The sequence below is a fragment of the Lycium ferocissimum genome, chromosome 1 (assembly GCF_029784015.1).
Source record: "Lycium ferocissimum isolate CSIRO_LF1 chromosome 1, AGI_CSIRO_Lferr_CH_V1, whole genome shotgun sequence".
In the NCBI taxonomy this organism is placed as follows: domain Eukaryota; kingdom Viridiplantae; phylum Streptophyta; class Magnoliopsida; order Solanales; family Solanaceae; genus Lycium; species Lycium ferocissimum.
The window spans coordinates 19,626,112-19,636,350 of record NC_081342.1 but is presented as its reverse complement, the minus strand read 5'-3'; the positions used below and the strand labels follow the sequence as shown (position 1 = coordinate 19,636,350).

The window sequence follows — 10,239 nt, the reverse complement described above, 5'->3', positions numbered from 1 at the left end:
TTGGTGAATATCGAGTTCCGATGGCACTATGGCAAGGAGGGCATTAATCGAACAAAGGAATCGAAGTTCGAGTGATAGTGAAAGTGAATGGTACTGGTGCTATAAGGTAAGTTGTTAGTACTTTTGCGACAGATCAAGATTGGAGAACCTAATACAGTAATAGCGGGAAAGGAAAAGGGGTAAGTTAATGGAAAGTAAGAAGACCGAGAGGCACGGAGAAGGGTCAACGATAAGAAAATTATAGTAAAAAAGAAAAGTAAGAAAAGGCTGGTGAGGGAAGCTCGGGAGAAGCTATCGACAAGACACGAGACTATTTGGGCCAAATTAAAAAAAAAAAAAAAAAAAAAAAAGAGAGAGAAAAGATAGGTGTGAGGAGGGATAGAGTGTGGCAATATAGATAAAAGGGAAAAAAATATGGAGTACGAGGAATAGATTCAATAAGTAGGGCCATAAAGGAATAGTTCCTAAGCCTAGAACCCATATGAAGACATAGCGAGAGGAACACTTGAAGCGGCCGGCATGTAAGGAGTCCCTAGCGGGGAGACCATATTATATTAGACCTAAAAAGGAATCGCAACGCTATCAAGTACCAAAAAAAAAAAAGAAACCTATTAGTTTGGAACCGCAGTACAAAAATGTCGGTGTGTCGCAAGAATACTTGGGAGAAAAGTAGAAGTGAAGTAACAATGAGTATAATTAAGAGATAGGCCTGAGGATAACAGAATAGCATATAGCCGCATTGGATCGTTAAGTAAAGATTGCGTACCCCGACATAGTTTCCGTGGTGATGAATAGTAACAGGAAAAAAAAAAAAAAGAGATGGTCTGAGAAAGGCAAGGGTAATGTGTTGGTTTAGTAAATTAGAAGACCCATGATATCGAACAAGGACTTATGAAAAGGTCAAGGAATTGTTATAAAGGAAAACGAGCTAAAGGATAAAGAACGGGCATGAAGGAAGAGCGGCTATAAAAGGAACCCTCCCGAAATATTATGGCACCCATAAGTTAGTTGAACATTCGAGGGACGAATGTTCTAAAGAGGAGGATGTTATAGCCCGTATTTCGTACGTTCGGATATTGTGGGGCAATGGTGAAAAGTTAAGGGCAAGACTATGTTCTAAAATAATTTTAATGAACGAGTTGGTTATGAATATTATTTATGAATATTATTGGACGGAAATATTAAGAAAGGCTAGGGGCAAGAAGAGGAATTCGCAAAATGGGCCGTGGAAATAATGCGGAAGGTCAGGGACAAAATGGTAATATTGAGAAAAGTCGAAGGGTAAAACGGGGATTTCACATGAGTCTCTTGAATGTTCCAACAAGGGGCCATATTGACCATGTGACAAAAAAAGGGAATGAAAATGATGACAAAATAAGTCATCTTTGCCATGGAAAAATAAAGAAAATTCTAGAAAAATAAAAGGAAGGGAAAAGAAAAGAAAAATCTAGAGAGGGGCATGTGCCGCTCACATGGCCATGAGAATTATATATATATATATATAGAGAGAGAGAGATGAGGGAGTTCATCTTTTAATTGAAGAGTGGAAGAAAGAAAGAAAGAAAAAAAAAAGAAAAGAGAGAGAGAGAGCTACGGCTAAGCATGGCCAAAATTGGCCATGAGATTTTGATGAAGAAAAATTATTCTCTTCCATGTTTTCTACTCTTTGGAAGGTGCTAAACAACATGAAGTAGTTGTTGAATCAAGCCAAATTCTTGTTCTTGCAAAACCTTGTCTAGCCGAATGAAGGAGGGAGTGGAAAAGGTGAGTTCTAATTCTCTTTTCTTGTGTTAAAGATGGTTTACGAGTGTTGTAGTGCATGGAAATGAATGAAATAAATGAGAATGTGGATGTGGATGATGTAGTGTGGTCGAAAATAGTAGTATGTGAAGAAGTGAGGAATTAATTTTATTTAGTAGTTTGGTTGCTATTGTAATGTATAGAAATGATGGATTAATTCTATGTACATTTGACGTAGAGACTCAAGAGAGAAAAAATTAGAACGTTGTAAGAGTCAGTGGGTTCGATCGGCTCCGGTTACGGGGCCGGGTGCCCATCACACCCTAGTGAGATCGGGGTTTGACAGATATACGGTCCATATAAATTATACGGACCGTATGTTGGTCCGTAGAAACGAGACGGGACAGATTGGGAGTTATTAATAAGGGGACCAAGTTCATTTCATTTTATTTCATTTTCACTCCCCTTCTCTCAAGAACTCTCTAGAACATTTCTCCATACCTCTCCCATAAGAATTCAAGAGATATTAATGATCAACTTCATCAAACCAAGAGAATCAAGTGTGAGAAACTCATTAAGGTTCATCCAAGACAAGAAATCCAAGTGGAAGTGGAACTAGGGTTTTGCTCAAGTGAAGTGTTTCCACCCAAAGTCCATTCCTACACCATCTAAGGTAATTTTTATAGTCTTTCCATGTTGTTTAAGGTATTGAGAGGTTGAAAAACTTGGATTGTAGAAGGAGATAGAAAATGGGTCATGAATGTGAGAATAGTATCATTTTTTAGTAGTAGCTTGGATTGAGTCATGATTCTTGATATGTTATGATTATAATTACGTTATAAATGACGTTAAGAACATGGGATAAACATTGTATATGAGTGAATGTAATAGTGTGCCATGACCATGGATATGGATGATTTGAAGCGAATTGGGAAATATGGATAATGTAGGTGAATAAAGACTATTGCTATGATGTTGTGAATGTTATTATAGATGTTTGGGAGTTGATATATGAGATGGAGGAAGTTATATAAATAAAGGAGATGCTGCCCAATTTTCTCTAGCCTTAGTCAAGTATGCTAAGCTATCGATTTTCTAATGTTAGTATAAAATCTAATGAAGGTAGAACGTGAGCATTGAAGGAGAAAGTTCAAGTGATAGAATAGCTAAACGAAAAGGTATGTAAGGCTAACCCTTCTTTCAATAAGGCATGGTTCTTTGGCTATATACCCATCCTTTCATGAGTCTATAATGTCTTATAAATGATTCTATCTTTAAAGCTACTAAAGCTCATGATTCTCGTTATGATTCGAGTCTACTAAATTCCTTATATGATGAGTGATCCTCTAAGGATAGATGTAATGAAACGATGATAGTAATGATGCCAAAGACGCTTATGAGCTCTTATGTATATGTGTCTATGTATGACTATTATGTAACACCAAACTTATATGGCCGGGTATGATATGTATTGCGCGCATACCACTGCAGTTGGGTACGGATAACCCTGAGCCTTGGTAGGGCCAAGTATGTATAATCACCGAGCCTTGCCATGGCTGGGTATGTGAAACACCGATCCTTCATGGTCGGGTATGCTATGAATACGAATATGAAAACGAATATGAATACGATTATGAATATGAATATGGATATGAAAATGTAAATAAATACGAATACGAATACGGATACGGATACGGATATGGATGTATGTACACAATCACGCATTAGAAATGGAAGGTCTCTATGAAAAGCAAGTAAGTGTTTATGATGATGGTTCTACTACCTCCCATCTTATACTATTTCTTATGTTGTCTATTATGCTTCTATAATGATGTTGATTATGCTTTATATACTTAGTACATTCTTCGTACTGACGTCCTTTTGTTTGTGGACGCTGCGTCATGCTCGCGGGTGGCCAGGGAGACAGACTTGATCCATAGCTTTATTACTCAGGGGCTACGTAGTGGAGCTCCATTTCATTCGGAGCTCCAGCTTTTGGTATCTATCATTTTGTGTATATACTTATGGGCATGGCGGGGTCCTATCCCGCCTATATGAGCTCGTAGACATGTGTATATGGTTAGATGTATTTAACATTGTCGGCTTATATTTTGTATATCATTTTGATAGCCTTGTCGGCTTATGTACATTGATATGGGCATAGTTGTTGATGGTGATATAAATGTATTGTTGTCCAATGAGATTAGCATGAATGATGGATAGAAATTATGATTAAGCTATGCGGCTCACCCAGATGTAAACGTGAATGTATGATAAGAGGTGCTCGGGTGGGTTAGCACTGGGTACCCGTCAAGGCCCTCCGGTTGGGTCGTGACACAAGTAATATGGGATAGAGAAAGTATATATTTTACCATAATATTCATATTTATTGGTGTAAGTCTCAATAGCCTTCGAAAATAATTTGAAAATGAGTAATTAAAAGGTAAAACTAATAATAAGAACACACAAATATTCACTCATTAATTCCATGGAAATTAATGGCCAGCTCCTTCTGCATGATTCTCCTCACTCTTCTTGCGTTGCCTAGCTTGATGGTCACCATGATACATAAAGGAATACAAGAAAAAGGATGACATGTATATAAATATATATGCCTATAATATATGCGTAGTCGTTATCTTTATACACAATCAACATAATTGAAGTTTCATACTAATTAATAATTACCATATTAGTTTCTTTCTCTTGATATGTTAACGTGGACAAGTAAAAATAAACGAGAGGAGTGACTTTTTCTCCGTTTTTCTTCTTTGTCAATACTTTAAATGTGAAGAGATGACGAACAATAGCAATGCAAATTTGTACCAAAAGTTATTTTAATTCTCCTACACATAACTTGTTCACTTTTGACTTTTCACGTTCTTTGAGAATTAATAAATAAAGTATACTATATTTTATCATAATATCCATATATATTGGTGTAAAGTCTCAATAGCCTTAGAAAATGATTTGAAAATGAATAATTAATGTGAAGGGTAAAATAAAAAGAAGAATTTTTTTTTCTTGATATGTTAACGTCGACAAGTAAAAGTGAAGGGAGGGAGTGACTTTTATCCCCTTTTTCCTTCATTGTCAATACTTTACTTATTTATTCTCCTTTGCAGTCTCTGGTTATTGTTTTCTTTATATTTTCATTTCAGAATTAAAATTTAGTGATTAATGATATAACATATATCTTTATAATTTTGATTTATTTGTAACAATTTGTTTTATCTATAATTGTTAACATAAAAAATTATAATATATTTTTAAATTAATTTAATAAAAATATTTTATTAGTTTTGCTTTTAAAAAATCCAATATATACAACAATGGTTCTTATATTTGGCTCTGAACAGTTACTTAATTGAAATGGATATCAACCTCGGTATACATATAAAATATTAAAGAATTTAAAAGAAAAAATTTAGAATCAAAGTATTAATTTTCCCTCATATTCTTACTAATTTTCTTTTACATCGATGAACAACTTTCCTTGTCATGATAATGAGAAAAAAGTCCAACTCTTTCCATCTCAAAGACTTAATTCCATCAACTCCATTTTTTAATTATAACTAAAGTGATGGTACATAAAATACATTTTGTATATGTTGCTATATATAATAACAATTACAATTCACTTTTAACTTCTCACGTTCTTGCTGAATATTTATTCTCTTCTCATGTATAGACGTATGCAGTTCAATTTTAATTCTCCTACACAAATTTATTTTCTCTGTGCACTTTTACTTGTTCACTTTTGACTTTTCATGCTCTTTAAGAATTAATAAATCTCACGTGGACATATGTTATAGTATTGAATATTTATTCTCTTCTCAGTGCACTTTTACTTGTTCACTTTTGACTTTTCACGTTCTTTAAGAATTAATAAATGAAGTACTTCCTCCGTCCCATATTACTTGACCACATTACTTGACTTTTTACGTTCTTTAAGAATTAATAAATAAAGTACTCCCTTTGTCCCATATTACTTGGCCACATTACTTGACTTTTCACGTTCTTTAAGAATTAATAAATAAAGTACTCCCTTCGTCCCATATTACTTGACCACATTACTATATTTGACTTTTCACGTTCTTTAAGAATTAATAAATGAAGTACTCACTTCGTCCCATATTACTTGGCCACATTACTAAAAATATATGTCTATTTTTCTATTCTATATTTTTCTTATTATATTATATTATACTTCTATTATATAACACCCAAGGTGGACGAACACAACAACAATAAGTTCTACAAAAAGCACATGAAATTGTACTCTGCTTGTGGTACATTTCGGAAGTTTAACATTAATTCTACCTCTTGTGTGTTTACTTTTTAAGTCCCCACATGTCCGCAGTGTCTCAATTGTCCTTTCATTTCCCTAATTTAGCATATAGTCTCTCTGTCTCAATTTAAATGTCTAAGTTTGACTAGGCACGAAATTTAAAAAAGAAAGATAGACTTTTGAATCTTGTGGTTCTATATTAAAAATGTGTATAATATAATAAAATATCCTTTGAATCTTGTTATTATAAACTTGACATGTAGGATATTTGAATTGTCAACTTACTAAATATAAAAAGAGACGGACATTATCAAAATAAAATAAATTTTAACAATAATTGAGAAATTAATGGGGAAAATAAGAGGAAAAGAAACAAAATACGGAGACTCACGGTATCCTTTGCAAAATATACAAACCATAAAGACTAACTAAAGTGAGTAATGCCTTTCTTCTTCACTGTTCCGATAGTCTCTCAGCCTTTCTTCTACTTCTACGGTCTTCACTCACTCGATCTGATTTTTCTCTGGGCTGCTCGGTGGTTCATATAGTAGGTACTCTGAATTTGAGATTTTCTTTTAATTTTTCCTGTTTAAATTAGAGTTTTGCTATTAATTTTGGTGAGTTTATTCTACAAATTTATTTGTTTATTCTTTGAATCTTGTGATTATAAACTTGACATATAAGATATTTGAATTGTCAGCTTACTAAATATAAAAAAATGGACATAACCAGAATAAGATAAATTTTAACAACAATTGAGAAATTAAGAGAAAAAATAAGAGGAAAAATAAGAGAAAAAGAAACAAAATATGGAGACTCACTAAGGAGAATCGCGGAATTCTTCGCAAAATATACAAATCATAAAAACTAACTAAAATGAATAACTAAATTAATTATGTTGGGTCCCGTACATCGCACGGGAATGTATTGCTAGTACTTACTATATATATATATATATATATATATAAATATAAACCAATAAGCAATGCCCGACGTTGGAATATAACAAGAGTAGGATGATAATATTAGATAAACACCAACTATAGTAGGACCACGAGCACGAAGAACAAGTATGGTTAAAAAATAATATATTAGTAGAAAATTGAGCACATTGTTCTAACTTCTAGTATGTACTAGAGTTTTCTAGACGTTATAGTTTTTTTTTTTTTTTGTTTCAGTTTTCTATTTTTTATTTTTCAGAGATTGCAGACTTATGCTGTACAAACAATATTTATTTTACAGCGTACGTCGACCAGGAATAAACTAATATATTTAGTGGAGAATAAAGGATTCATGACTCAATCAACAAGTGAAAAGATTAGATTACATTAATTAACTGCCAAGGTGCTTACTTGTTATAAGGAAAGCTCTGCCAAGTGCCAACTGCCAACTGCCATATATATTTCGGCTCCTCGGTTGATGCTAAAGAGTAAAGGTTAGCATTTGGTGGCTAGATATTTATCAGAGGGGGTCACAGATTTTATGTACAAGGTGATCAGTAACATATTGGCTTATTGTATTCTGATACATACTTGTGGGATTCAACTGGGTATGATAATGATGATGACAATGTATTTTGATACGTATTAAATTTAAGATAAGACTGAATATTCTAACTTTTTGTCATTTGAATTATATGTATACATGTGCAGTAGTAGCGGAACTAAGATTTTTGTTGAGGTGAATCCAAATATAATTTGTATTTCCTTTATAGTGGATTCAAGGTGTAGTGTGTGTATGACAGGTGAACCTATCTATACATTATGATTTTCCCACGAAAGGTTGTTAATTGACTCCTCGTGAATAAGGGTAGCTCCACCACAATTTTAAAGAATCCAACCACACACCGGAATGGAGGGTACAAAGTCCTTCACCTTTGAAGGAGAATATACTTTCCTTACCTTGATAGAGCTTGACCACTACCTTATGTAGAAATAGCTATTAGGTGGGATCCACCCATAAGAGATCGATGCTAATTAGCCAGTTAGTCCATTAGCTTGTCGTCCTCCTAAAACCTACTTATAATATATAAATATACCATTATGAATGTCGCAAAAAAAAAAGTTTCATAATGGCTAGGGTTTGCACCCAAAATACACTCTCCATCTCTTTACTATATATATATATATAAATATAAACCAATAAGCAATGCCCGACGTTGGAATATAACAAGAGTAGGATGATAATATAGATAAACACCAACTCTAGTAGGACCACGAGCACGAAGAACAAGTATGATTAAAAAATAATATATTAGTAGAAAATTGAGTACATTGTTCTAACTTCTAGTATGTACTAGAGTTTTCTAGACGTTATAGTTTTTTTTTTTTTTTTTTTTTTTTGTTTCAGTTTTCTATTTTTTTTTCAGAGATTGCAGACGTATGCTGTACAAACAATATTTATTTTACAACGTACGTCGACCAGGAATAAACTAATATATTTAGTGGAGAATAAAGGATTCATGACTCAATCAACAAGTGAAAAGATTAGATTATATTACATTAATTAACTGCCAAGGTGCTTACTTGTTATAAGGAAAGCTCTGCCAAGTGCCAACTGCCAACTGCCATATATATTTTGGCTCCTCGGTTGATGCTAAAGAGTAAAGGTTAGCATTTGGTGGCTAGATATTTATCAGAGGGGGTCACAGATTTTATGTACAAGGTGATCAGTAACATATTGGCTTATTGTATTCTGATGCGTACTTATGGGATTCAACTGGGTATGATGATGATGTATTCTGATACGTACTGAATTTAAGATAAGACTGCATAGTCTAACTTTTTGTCATTTGAATTATATGTATACAAGTGCAGTAGTAGCGGAACTAAGATTTTTATTGAGGTGAATCTCAATATAATTTGTATTTCCTTTATAGTGGATTCAAGGTGTAGTGTGTGTATGACCGGTGAACCTATCTATACATTATGATTTTCTCACGAAAGGTTGTTAATTGACTTCTCGTGAATAAGGGTAGCCCCACCACAATTTTAAATCCAACCACACACCAGAATGGAGGGTACAAAGTCCTTCACCTTTGAAGGAGAATATACTTTCCTTACCTTGATGGAGCTTGACCACTCCCTTATGTGTATGGGAGATGTTGGAAATAGCTATCAGGTGGGATCCACCCATAAGGGATGCTAATTAGCCAGTTAGTCCATTAACTTATCGTCCTCCTAAAACCTACTTATAATATATAAATATACCATTATGAGTGTCGGAAAAGAAAAAGATTCATAATGGCTAGGGTTTGCACCCAAAATACACTCTACATCTCCTAAAAGATATTGAGGCTGTGAAAACCAATGAATTCATCCATCTTGTGATTATACCTACCATCCGGTAACACGAGTGCTGATACAGATCCACTTCGCTAAGGAGAAATTCGTAAGTCTCCTAGCTTGTACTCTCGGTTAACTACAACAAATTTTTTATTCTTTTGTGTACCTAGTTTCTGCATTATTGTACTCTGTATGGAATTGAGCCATTGTCGTAGTTTAATTAGTGTGGAAAAATCGACATCTTTTGAGTTAATTAATGATGCTTCAGAGACGTCTTTTTTTTTTTTTGCTAATATAAGGGAAGCTGGTAAATTGACTTTTGTGTAGTTGTTAACTTGTTATACGTCCTTTGCTTAGTAAAGATATTTTATGAGCTCATTTGCCTATAGCGAAAACTTCCAACTTTCGACTAAAATAAGTTTACAATGCATACATGACATATTTGGTAGCACATTTATTTTGAACGCTCTAACTGTATTAAATTCGCCTGTTGTAAACTGATAGGAATAATCACGTTGATGTGGTGACAATTCGTGTGATTGATGACGAGGAGTAGTACTGATTTACTTGGATACGAATTCTATGTGAGGGTTTTCAACTAAATATCTGTACACTATAATGATGTTCGTTAATCAACTTGGAACTCTTATATGTAGAATATGATCTTTGGAGTTGCTGGCAGCTAGAAGCCAAGAACAAGTTTCGAAAGTCAATAATTTATAGCATCACCTTATGTTCTCACCTTCTACGCTTATTTTGTTTTCAGTTTCAGTCTTTTTCCCGTTCGATTTCTTGTTGTGTTTGACAGATTGACCTTATGATAGCATTGGTTGGCATTATATATTTACCCAAAAAAATTTATTAGTTGGTGTTATATTTCGCTAATATCTTATTATAATAAGGCTTAATACATTGATACACCCT

At 33.7% G+C, this 10,239-nt stretch overlaps 1 long non-coding RNA gene across 1 annotated transcript; it reads left to right on the top strand.

The window, feature by feature from the left end:
• Positions 1–7,316: 7,316 nt before the first annotated feature.
• On the top strand, positions 7,317–8,719 carry LOC132069501 (uncharacterized). The gene is made up of 2 exons (XR_009417794.1): positions 7,317–7,580; positions 8,400–8,719. It is a non-coding gene; the product is annotated as an uncharacterized LOC132069501 (long non-coding RNA).
• Positions 8,720–10,239: the final 1,520 nt, after the last annotated feature.